The following is a 12,893-nucleotide window of genomic DNA, read 5'->3' as shown; positions in this document are numbered from 1 at the left end:
TTAAGACTCTTACAGGGCCGAGTGAGTGTCCAGGTCCTGATAGCCACGTCTCAGGCGCCAACCCTCAGAGCACAGAGCATAGAGCACAAAGATAAGCTGCCTGCCATGGGCAGATGTGGGGTCTAGTTGCAAACCATAAATAGTTGTCCTGGAAGCAGGAACAGGAAGCCAGGGAGGGACTTAGATGTGACATCTAAGCAGTGTGCGTTTCAAACCCTGGGTCTCGCTGTGTGTTTTTTAAGTCTCTTTGACTCTCTGGATCTTCATCTGCTACAGTGCTTTCTCATACAATTTCTGTGAAAAGTTCTAGTGTTTTGTATCTAAATATACTTTGGGATTTAGTACTGTGAGGCTTTGGAGTTTATGGAACATATAGAGTGTGGCTAAGATCTAGATTTTTAATTTTAGTAAGTTTAATGATTTTAGGTTTAAGTAGCCTCATGTGGCTGGCGAGTACTATACTGAGCAGCATAGCTCTAACTTGTTAGGAAATGGGATGCCCTGTCAGAATGTGGGTGCATTTTGCCTCAATACCTGACTTGAAGTAATATAGCAGTGAGATGTCACTGGGAACAACGCACACAGCTTTGGCCTGTCCGGTTGCGAGTGAGGCACTGAATAAAACACTTAGCTTCTTGGGGCCTCAGTTCCTCATCTGTCAGCCGTGGACAGTAACAGTTTCCCCATTCACATGGTTGTTTAAGAACAGAATGAGACATTAGACAGTGACTGTCTGAAGTGACTGAGCAGATCCGGACTCGGTCGGAGCTGTTAATGGGGCAGCACATGTCAGCATCCTGCCTGGGGTTACACCAAGTCCCCAGCACCTGAAGCTTTACCATGGCGGCATATTGACCATTTTCTTGACCCAGAAGCCAAAGTGGAACCATGACGGTCCAGACTCCAAAGTCAAAGGAGAGACCCTGTGTGAGCAAAGAACGGTCCATGTTTTCACCAAGTCTCGGGAGCTTCCTCCTTCTCAGCGCCTGAGGAGAGAAGAGAGCTTTTCTTCCCATGCCATCCTCACCCGGACTCCTGTACCAAAGAGATGAAGGTCGTTGTTGACATTTTAGACTCACTGCAAAGCACAAATCAACAAGACGGTGCTCAGGGTGGGAGGGTCAGTATTTGCACCCAGTTTGTAAGGTTGATAAAAGGCACACAGGCCTGAGAGAGAACACAGACTTCCCTATCACTTTCTTTCTCGCCTTCCAATGCATTTGATATGGAAACATCTTCAGGATACAGGAATGCTTTCTTAGGTTGCTTTGGATTCAACTTGATGTAATGGCTGCAATGGGACATCCCTCTATAAACAGTTTGTCACCAATGTCATCAAAAGTACATGACCATGGGCTCGTGTCCTCTTGGGCTTTGATTTGGACAAGGGTGGGGGTGGTTCTTTAAATGGCTTTTCAGCTCTGAGAGTTCAGGGTTCCCCGATACCTTTGCTTTTCAAATTACTGATGTGACAGGGTTGTCAAGGGCTAGAATTCAACAGCATGTCCAAAAACTCAGTCAGCTCCCGCGGCAGAGCAGGTGGCTGCAGCGAGTGCACTGTGCTGGACGGACACAAGGATGAACTGTGGTGGTCACCTTCCAGGGAAGCGGCTGCTTCATGATGCCAGGTGAGGGTACCCTGCAGGAAGCCGGCCTTTGACAATGGATCTCCAGCTTTTCCAAGCAATACCGAAAATCTGGATTTTTTTTTTTTTTTTTTTTTTTTGAGGTCAAACCTCACAGTTTTAAAGGTTGGCTCAAAAAAACTGTAGGCCAAGCCAACCACCTGTTTAGGATGAACTCTGCCCTCCCCACAAATCCAGGGCCAGATAAGGAGCTTTAATCCTAACCTAACCACAGAACATTTCTGTGGTGATCATTTGTTGTATCCTAATAATATTTGCCTGAAGATCAGAAGACAGAACCAGCTACTAGATTAAACATAGAAGCCAGACAGTGGTGACACACACACCTTTAATCCTAGCACTCAGGAGGCAGAGATCCCTCTGGATCTCTGTGAGTTCAAAACCACCCTGGACTACATGAGATTGATTCATTCTAGGAGAGAAACAGAGCCAGGCAGTGGTGGCACACACCTTTAATTCCAGCACTAATGCTTAGGAAGCACACATGCCTTTAATCCCAGCACTTGAGATCTCACACCTTTAATCCCAGTATTTGGGAAGCATACACACCATTAATCCCAGCACTAGGAAGAAAGTGAAATGGCTGGGCGGAGAAAGGCATATAAGGCGTGAGGAGACAGGAAGCAGAGGCTTTTTGGCTGAGGACTCAGAGGTATTCAGTCAGAAGATTCACAGAGACAGGATCTCACCTTCCATTGGGCCTGAGGATTCGGTAGTGGTGAGAAGTTTCTCTAGCGGCTTGTTCCTTTGTCTCCTGATCTTTCAGCGTTTACCCCAACATCTGGCTCTGGGTTTTTTATTATAAGACCATTTAGATTCCATGCGATATGTCACCTTTAGAGGAAATTTGGGTGTCAACACAGTTCAGTCCTTTTGTTGTTGTTGTTGTTGTTTTACTGTAACTCTTATCCACTAAAAACTCAATACTATTACCTTTGGCCCAATTGATGGAGACTAAGCTGAGCAGAGAACCCAAAGCAAGCAAGAGTCCTGCTGTTCCAGGAGTCAGCTCCCCACTGCCCCTGTGGAAAGAGTGGCATTCAGAGCTCGGGGCTGTTTGTTTCAACTTACCAGCTAGCTGAACCTCAAAGGCCCTGGCTGTCATCAGTTCCTGGGCAGCCCAACCGTCAAACCTTTCCCATGGCTGAGTCATAGAACCATAGGATGGCTTTCCCAGAATTGTTAGGAGACCAAGACCCAGGAGGGGCCATGGCTTCCCACCAAAACGGTCCTAGAAATGGAGGGAGTTGGGCACTGGCTCCGTAGGAGCCTCTCTGTGTCCTTCCTTCCCAGCAACCGTCTCGGTCTATGACGTATGGCTAGGTCTGCTTCCTTGTTTACTGTCCACATTCTACAAACTAACCAAGTGGACGCTCCGTGAGACCAGGCCCACCTTGTCCAAAGCTGAGGTCTAGTCCTCCTGACAGCTAGGACAACTTGTGAAGGCTACTGTCCCACAGGGTGACAGCACCCAGCAACACCAAGCTGCAGCGATCTCAAAGTGGGACACTTGGATTCTTCCTTGAGTCTCCACAGCACCATCCACTCAGGGCTGCCGTCTGCTTAGCCACTGGAGGTGCTTTGAGTTCTCATCTGTGTGGTTCTGGGCCCCAGAGACGAGGATGATGGTGAATGGTTGTCAAGGCTGCCTTGTAGCATCTCCAGAACCAGGAAGCCCGTGCCTTCCTAAAGCAGCCTGCTGTTTCTCTCGAGGTCTTTGTCACGTAGACTGCTCTTCAAACACAGATCTGAACCCAGATGATTTACGCCGGGGCTGGGGTTATCTTATGGCATCACACATACTGAGCCTGCGTCCTCTGCCAGGTCACAGCCTCCAGCTCACAAGCTTCAGGTCTCTTTGAATTTTCTGAGGGGTTTTTTGTTTGTTTGTTTGTTTGTTTTTTGTTTTTTCGAGACAGGGTTTCTCTGTGTAGCCCTGGCTGTTCTAGAACTCACTTTGTAGACCAGGCTGGCCCCGAACTCACTGAGATCCTCCTGCCTCTGCCTCCCAAGTGCTGGGATTAAAGGCATGCGCCACCACCACCAGGCTTTTCTGAGTTTTTTTTAAGTCAAGGTCAAACATGTTTATTCTTCTTTCAATCTCCTAAAAGCAGACAGTGATACCCAGGGGTGGAAGAAAAGTAGGAAGAGACCCAGAGACGGCAGCTAGGAAGTCTGAACACAGCACACAGCTGCCAGTGCTGCCAGATCTCTCACTTGCAATGTGTTTTAAAGCCAGACAGTCTGGCTTTCCAAAATGTACCTTTCTCGGTCACGTTTGGATGCGCACATTAAAAGAAAAACAAGCTTGTATCCTTGGTCCCAGCCACATTTCCACATGAATGCATTCATTAGCTTTGTGCTGAGAGAACAACTTGGTCCCTGTCACTCCTAGGATTCCAGACTCCAGGGAGAACATCAGGTGCCCTGTGGATACGTGTGTGTGTGTGTGTGTGTGTGTGTGTGTGTGTGTGTGTGTGTGTGTGAAATCTGGTTATAAAAATGGGTTCTTCTTCTAAAAACATATCTCTGAAAATGCTTCTAAATGGTACAGAGCCAGTGACCCATATCAATAGGCCTAGGATGATGACACCATCCCAAATGACCCAACATCCTTGATGTCTGGACAACAATGAATCTGACGAAGAGCAAAACTATGCTTCTCTTGCTTCTGAGGAGCCCCTGACAGTGCTGAATGGAGGAAAGAACAGTAAACCCAGCCAATGTCCCTCAGGTGCCGAGCTACCAGCTAACATATCTAACTGGGCCCCAGGAGCTGCTCACCAAGACTTCACTGGTCAGATCTAGGGCCCTGGGCTGGGCAGGTTCAAAAGACCAGGAAGCCAGAGGAGTGTACATGCCATGGTACGTGCGAGCTGAATTTTTAAGATGTAGAATAAAAACTGTGTATTCAGCTGGAGACCACGTATGCTTGAATAGTAGGTTATTTTTCCCTAAAATTACTTATTGGACAAAACAAAGTTGGATATATTTACAGCTGTGTAAGGGCTCTCATTTTATAGGAGATTCTCTCCAATACTTCATTTTGAACAAACAGTGCTAGTTTAGAAGAACTAAAGCTTAAAATCACTTCAGCTGTCTGGCCTGGGGTGCTAAGAGAAGTCACCCAGCACGAGCACTAAGGGAAAACACTCAAGACAGAGGCTCTTGTTGGGGGTTTGAACTTCAGAGTAAGTTCTGGATGCTGTCATATACAGAGCTTAAGTGTCTGGTTCAGAAAGCCGTGGAACAAGCCACTAGTGCTGAGGATCATGGGTGTGCTTGTGCATTAGGATACGGTTGCCAGAGGTGACAGCATCATTCACAGACTAAGGCAGGCAGTCCGCAGGCACAAGGAGGACCTTTGTAATAAGAATAAAAGAAAACACAACTATAAACATGTATGAACCCAAAAAGAGAGCCTAAAATGTACAAAGCAACAACTGACAAACTTGAAGAGAAAACAGGCAATTTAATAATAATATTTTATATATATTTATAATATATTGTAATATTTATATTATATATTATATATAACATTTATATATATATATATATATATATATATTTTGTTTTTCAAGACAGGGTTTCTTTGTGTAGTTTTGGTGTCTGTCCTAGATCTCGCTCTGTAGACCAGGCTGGCCTCGAACTCACAGAGATCTGCCTGGCTCTGCCTCCCAAGTGCTGGGATTAAAGGCGTGCGCCACCACTGCCTGGCTAATATTTATAATATTAATAATAATAGCTATGTTTCTCTTTCACCAGGATCCGCCAACATGAGTCACATCCACACCAAGGCTTTGAAGTTACACCAACACTGTGAAGAAGGCAGCCTGGATCACCATCAAGAAGTACTACACACACTTGGTTAAGGCCTTCCACACCCACAGCCATGTGTGCATGGAGAGCGCCGTGATCCCTGGCACGAAGGTCCGTGACAAGCTGGCAGGCGGCGTCACACAGCCAGTGGAGCAGATTCAGAGAGGTCCTGGGGCACTAGTTCTATGGAGTTGTAAAAGGGGCAGAGATGGGGAAGGCTAATTATTATATAGGAATAATTATGTTCCTGAGGCCTCGGCCCTGGGTCAGGAGATCTCTGAGGTACATCCTGACACTAAGGAAGTGCTGAAACTTCTGGACTTCCACAGCCGCTCCCATCTGCAGATCACTCGGCCTACAGTTGGGATGAATTTCAAAATACCACATGGAACCATTTGAATCTGTTCTGTAATGTGTTCAATAAATCTGAGCACAGCAAAAAATAAGAATATTATTATTATTTAATTACTTAAATAATAATGCCACAAAGTAATTATTACTAATTAATAGTTATTAATAATAATGTCACTGATTGATTATAATATTAAATAATAATAATGTCACTATACATCTGTAAAAAGAATTTAAGCAGAAGATCCACAAGGAGCTAGGAGACACAGAGAACACTCCGAACCGCTATCCCTGACAGACATCTATACAAAACTCTCCACCCCGAGATGACAGAAGACACATTCCTCTTAAGCAGACACGCAGTATTCGCCAAGGTACACCATGTGCCAGCTCCTATATTGGATCTCAGAACTTCTGAAAAGATGGAAACGACACACAAACTGTTCTTTGACTCTGATGAAATGCCATTAAAAATAAGTAACAAAAGCAGACCTGAACAAGCCATGTATGTTTAGAAATCAACTCTCTCCGGACTAAACAATGGCCAACAAACAAACCATGAAGGAAATATGAAAACACTTGGAGATGAATAGAGATGAATTGAGTCTACAGTCCACAAAAACTTACAGGGTGAAGCTAACACTGCTAACAGGGAACGTGGTGGTTATAAACAGCTCTTTTAAAAGGTGTAGGGCTGGAGAGAGCCGACTTGGTAGTTAAAGACGCTTCCCTTGCTTTGCTTCACAACGCCATGTGATGACCGACAACCTCCTGTATATCTATGTGCTCAAGCCTACACATAAAGAAATACGACTTAAAAGAAAGAAAGAACAAAAATATTTTTTTAAATGATCCCAGGGATGGAGAGATGGCCCAGCTCTTGCAAAGGATTCAGGTTCAGTTCCCAGCACCCACAACCAATTCCAATTCCAGCTGCAATTCCAAGGAATCCAACACCCTCTGTCTTCCTTGGGCACATATGTGGTACACCTACACACATGCAGGCAAGTACCCATACACATTTTTTTTTTAATATCTTACAAGAATATCTAAAAGTGGATGACTTAAAGGTCTATCTTGAGAAACTAGAAAAAGAGCAGATGAAACCAAAGTGGTATGAGAAAGGGATAAAGATTACGGGGAATGAATGAATCCCAGCTTAAAAAAATAACAGAGAAAATCAGTGAAGTCAAAGGTTGGTTATTCGAAGAGATCAACCAACCTGGGAAACCTTTAGTCAGACTAACAAGAAAAAAGAGAAAAGACTCAAATGCTAGAGCTAAGAATGGAACAGTGAGGATTGCTCCTTCCCTCCAGGAAAAGTACAGCACCTACGCCTTCCACAGATACAGGCTGCTTCTAAAGTTGAAGCACAAAAGTAAAAGAACAGTAGCCAATAATATTTTTTAAATGATTTATTTATTCTTATTTTGTGTACATTGATGTTTTTCTGCATGCATGTCTATATGACGACATTAGATTTCCTGGAACAGGAATTACAGACAGCTATGAGCTGCCATGTGGGTGTTGGGAATTGAACCTGGGTCCTCTGGAAGAGCAGTCAGTGCTCTTAACTGTTGAGCCATTTCTCCAGCCCCCAACCATCTCTCCAGGCCCTGGCAATAATCTTGAAAAGGAAGGACGGATACTCCTTTGCTCCAAGACACCACAGGTGTCAGATGGGCTGTGTATCCATCTTGATTCCCATCAGCTTTCCACACATATTCTCCCAGGTCCCATATGAGTCTGAGCAGATTTACTGTAGGAAGGCATTGCATTCCATAACTGCCTGCTTCTTGAAGACACAGGTACCATCTTTCCCTCTCATATCCCTAGGACCTAAGGGAATGCCCAAAGAGAAAGAAATATTAATATTTTAGATAGGTAGGGGATATATGGGTGGATGGGTGAATGACGGCTTTAGAGCAGTTTGCCTTTGTACAGCTGATGAGGCAGATTGATATCCTAGATGGCTGACCCAGAAAAAACACTCAACTGAAAATCCAGAAGACTCCATCTCCAACTCCTCCATGTACCCCTATCTAACTAGTATGGTTTCTACTGCTGTGAAGAGACACCATGACCATGCAACACTTATAAAGGAAAACATTTAATTGGGGTGACTTACAGTTTCAGAGGTTTAGTCCACTATCATCATGGCAGGACATAGCAGTGTGCAGGCAGACATGGTGCTAGAGAAGGAGCTGAGAGTCCTACATCTTGATCTGCAGGCAACAGAAAGGAGTTGTCTACATGAAGCATAGCTTGAGCATAGGAGACCTCAAAACCCACCCCCACAGTGACACACTTCCTCCAACAAGGCCATGCCTACTCGAACAAAGCCATATCTCCTATTAATTGTACCACTCCCCATGAGCTTATGGGAGCCAATTACAATCAAAGTACCACAGCCTCTAAATGTCCTCTAGGTATTAGGTTGTTATCCTAACAAGTGGGTTTGTCCAACCTTGTCCAGTACATTTGGTGGAATTAACCCTGTATCTTAAAAGCCAATTTAGCAGAACTCTTCATCAAATCTTTCAAAACGGTCTAACCACTACTATCTAAACACAATATCCTTGCTAACATCCTAGCACAACTCAGAGCACCCTTTTGTAAGAAGTTTATACAGTGGCCCATTAATACTCAGAGTGTATTTTGGGGCAAAAATAATTCAATCTCCCCCCAACACTGTCACCCTGTAAACTAGCCCTAAATTTAATTTTCTTTCTTTTCTTGGGGGTGGGGTGGGGCAGTAGAGACAGGCTTTCTCTGTGTAGCCCTGGCTGTCCTGAAACTTGGTGTGTAGCCCAGGCTGGCCTCAAACTCACAGAGATCTGCCTATCCCTGCCTCCCGAGTGCTGGGATTAAAGGTGTAGGCCACCACCACCAAGCTTAAATTTCCTTTTTTGTTACCAACAGAAAAGGGCATTGTAGATAGGCCTTATGGAGTGCCTAGAGTTTGAGAGAGAGCCATGTGGATAGCAGAGAAGCATGGCAATTTCTTCTGGTCATCAGTACCCCTGCACCACAGGAAGAGAACTCAGAGCTCATCCCTGACTCTCCATTCCTAAGATAGTCTAGTCCAAAATCAGACTCTTTCTTGGAGATTTCAACACAGAAAATGGCTTCCTCTAACTTCAGAATTTTAACTCTGTTTTGTTTTTGACTCAGACCTTCCGTTTCTCATTCTGATTCAGCCATGAGAGGCAAAAGCAGGGCTGACTTCCGCACAAGGCCTGGGAGGAAAGAGCAATACCATCATTTAACGCTTGTTCACAGATTCCCAACGTTACTTAATTTTCTGGCTATTGAGGCAACAGTCTACTTTGCGTGATAATTTTTTTCTAGGAATGATAAAGACCACACAGACCTCAACTCTGCCATCATGGGAAAAAAAAAAAAGCACAGCCCTTATTAAGGAAAGGCAAATCAGACTTATTAAGTAAGAAAGTTAGACATTTTCCCACTAGTCTCCTAGGACTCGTTTTTATTATTCTAGAAATGCTGTAGTTAAAATCATCTATATCTTGAATCTACTTTTTGAAGTACCACTTCATAGCAATTCTGCAGGGAGTTTTCATTCAATTACCATTTTTTTTTAAAAAAGCTTTAAAAAACTGAGACTTCAATGCAAAATAGGATTAGGATCTATCTTTTCCCTTGTTTGATTTTTTTTTTTAGTATGTAAAGTCAGAACTGGACACTGCAGTCAGAGAAGAAACGTGGCGTTTTACCGTGGCCGTGAGACAGCTTGGCCGTGAGACAGCTTGGCCGTGGAAATGGACGCTTGAATTGTATAGGCCCCTTAAAGGCTGCTTTCTGTATGAAATTGGCTGCTGCTACTGAGGCACATTTTTAGGGTGTTTTTATTATTTTGTTTTGGTGCTGGAGTTCGAACCCAGGGTCCCATGCCAGGCAAGAACTGTAGCACATCCCCAGCCATATCTGAGAGAATTTTAGCTGCAGCACATACCGTAGGCCAGAGGGCGGGAGAATCTCACTGTGGAGAGCCAGATGAGCTAACCAGCACACTCCAGTGTTCTCACTGCCTGACTAGCTGTGTGCCTGTGTACACACTGAAGGGGGATTGAAATGCCTGGCTCCCTGGGAACTAAAGAGACAGAAGATTAACTGGCACCACCCAGAAGGATCACCCAGAAACATAGAAAGGTACTGCCTTTCCAGAATCTTAAAGGAGGCCTCCTGCCCCATTTAATCCCATTACCCTTTCTGTACTAGACTTTATTTTTTTTAAATAAGATGAGGCCTTGTGAATCCCAGGCTGGCCTCAGTGTAGCTAATAATGGCCCTAAGCTTCTGATCTTCCTCCTGAATACAGGCATAGACATGTACACAACGCCTAGACCCTTCAAGGAGTCGCAGCCTTTAGCTAGAATTTAATAAAAAGATTTTTTCTGTTATGCTTATTTTTCTATTATCTCCTTTTGTGCAAACTGATTTCTATCTATGAATGAATAAAAATTCATTTTCCAAAAAATGTATAAAATAAATTTAGTGAATCAGAAGGAAAATACATAAGAGTCTAAGAGGTTCATAGACATGACAAAAATCCTAAGAAAAACACACACATGACTTAAGTGTATGAAGGAAAACCTAACCAGCCCAGCCATGGTTTGGATAGGAAATGGCCCCCAGGCTCGTGTGGTTAAGGTTTGGTCACTGGCTAGTGATGCTACTTTGGGAAGTAATGGTACCTTTAAAGAAGTAAAGTATAGCGGAAGGAAGTGGGCCACTGCAGTCATGCCTTTGAAGACTATACCTTGTCCCCAGTCCTCTCGCTATCTCTCCCCCACATACCTCTTCCCAGCCATCTTGGAGTGAACATCTCCACTCAGCCACATTCCCCGCCACTGTCATGCTGTTTCCACTTCCTGTGGCAATGGAGCCTACTGTGGGATGGTCTGTATGTCAAATGTGTTGCTGATTGGTCAATAAATAAATCACTGATTGGCCAGTGGCCAGGCAGGAAGTATAGGCGGGACTAACAGAGAGGAGAATTGAGAGAACAGGAAGCTGGGTGGGGGAGACACTGCCAGCCGCCACCATGACAAGCCACATGTGAAGATACCAGTAAGCCACGAGCCATGTGGCAAGGTATAGATTAATAGAAATGGATTAATTTAAGCCATAAGAACAGTTAACAAGAAGCCTGCCACAGCCATACAGTTTGAAAGCAATATAAGTCTCTGTGTTTGCTTGGTTGGGTCTGAGTGGCTGTGGGACTGGCGGGTGAGAGAGATTTGTCCTGACTGTGGGCCAGGCAGGAAAACTCAACCTACAGGAGCCAGTGACAGTGGGCTCAGTCCGACCTATAAAACCACGAGCCCAAAGCAATCCTTCCTCCTTTTGAACTGCTTCTCCCAGGCATTTAACAGGGGGATGAGAGCCTGATGAGCACACATACCAGTGAAGGCCAACGCAAGGCCATCTGCTCTCCGGTGTGCAGAACCCACGTAGTGCTTGTTCAGTTCATGTGGCCAACTCTCAGACAGAGGGGCAGAAGGAATATAGTGTCCAGTCCTGATGAGCGTGGCGAAACCCTGGGGACAGAGCAGGGAGACAAAACAAAAAACAAAAAAACAACACCATGGGGATTCTAAATCTGGCCAACAGGGAACTCGCTTAGGGAATCTGTCTATAGGGTTAATTCTGCTTTGGGAGATAACACTCAGCTCCAAAAACAGCCAAGCTCTAGACTTCAGGCTCTTTCTTTTTACAGCAATCTGCCCATGGCTCCAATAAAAACAGCTCAGGTCAGGCCTCTTGGCTCAGTGTCAGTCTCCAGGGGAGAACCTTGAAAGATGTGTGTGTGTGTGTGTGTGTGTGTGTGTGTGTGTGTGTGTGTGTGAACTATATCAATACAGGGCATCACTGAGCACTGGCAGAGATGGGTACCAAAGGGTGGAGCTACAAGGCTGCAGGGGACTAATAATCTTCAGCATCCCTGTTCTCCTGGATGGATGTTTGGGTTATAGTTGGCAGTGCCACTCCAGGGAGGAAACAGAGATCAAAACAGAGATTCTGAAATATGACACTGTGGAGATTCTGAAGCGGAGAACACGATATTGTGGGAAGTCACCAAGTGCACTGTAGGCTGTGTTGGAGTTTTTCTGTCTCTACTCGAGAGATCTGTGGCTCCTTCCCATGCCGCCTCCAGACTCTGCCAAGTGCCTTCTGGGAAGCAAAGTCACCTTGAGTTGCAAGTAAATTTCTGAATGAAAATGTTCCTAGGAGGTTCTTGCACAATGTAAAGAGTGTGTAGATGAGGAAAGTGTTTCACCTTGGTGCTAAGGGATGAAGAACTGAAAACATTGACTAGACAGTGAGTTCACACTGAAGGGCTTCTGCTTATACCAAGAGCCGGCCACACAGCAGGTGCTCCGTTACTGAGGTCACCAGAGATGCCGTGGGCCAGCCAGTAGCCCTCCCTTGGTTCCTTCTCTTCACATGTTAGCAAAGCCCAAGCTACCATTTGTATCCAAAGACTCCTTAACAGTCTCTAAGACTCAAAATGATAAAGACCAGACCAGCTTCCTGTAACAGCGGCATTAAAGGGTTTCAATGCTACCCATCCAATTAGAAATATGATCAACGATGCATGCCAGGGAAGTAACGGAGTAAGCTGCAGGGGAATTTAGGAGGGTAACATGCAGTTAAGTGTAGAAAAGAAGGGAAATGAATGTGTCTGCATTGGATGACTGTAGTTTGTGTTCTACATGAATCGTCTTTAGTGTATTACTCCGCTGGTTTGGGCTAGTGGGGTACAATATGGTTCCTGCATTATAAAGTAGACTTTATATAAATGTGTAAGAACTGAGTCATGTGAGAGTTTGCTTGGCTCAGAGACAGTCAAGTCTTGCAGAAACAAAGGAGAAAAGCGAAGAAATGATTTTAAAAAGATGAGATAAAAAAAAAAAAGAAATGGGCAGTGGTGGCACAGGGATTTAATTCCCGCACTTAGGAGGCAGAGACAGGTGGATCTCTGTGAGTTCAAGGCCAGCCTGATCTACAGAGCGAGTTCCAGGACAGGCTCCAAAACTACACAGAGAAACT

At 44.8% G+C, this 12,893-nt stretch overlaps 1 pseudogene; it reads left to right on the top strand.

Annotated features, from left to right (window-relative positions):
- The first annotated feature begins 1,578 nt into the window (after window positions 1-1,578).
- On the top strand, window positions 1,579-5,864 carry LOC131911166 (small ribosomal subunit protein eS17-like; annotated as a pseudogene).
- Window positions 5,865-12,893: the final 7,029 nt, after the last annotated feature.

This window comes from Peromyscus eremicus, chromosome 5 (genome assembly GCF_949786415.1).
Source record: "Peromyscus eremicus chromosome 5, PerEre_H2_v1, whole genome shotgun sequence".
NCBI classification, from domain to species: domain Eukaryota; kingdom Metazoa; phylum Chordata; class Mammalia; order Rodentia; family Cricetidae; genus Peromyscus; species Peromyscus eremicus.
Note: the sequence above shows the minus strand (reverse complement) of the source record. Positions and strands in the feature narration are given on the sequence as shown.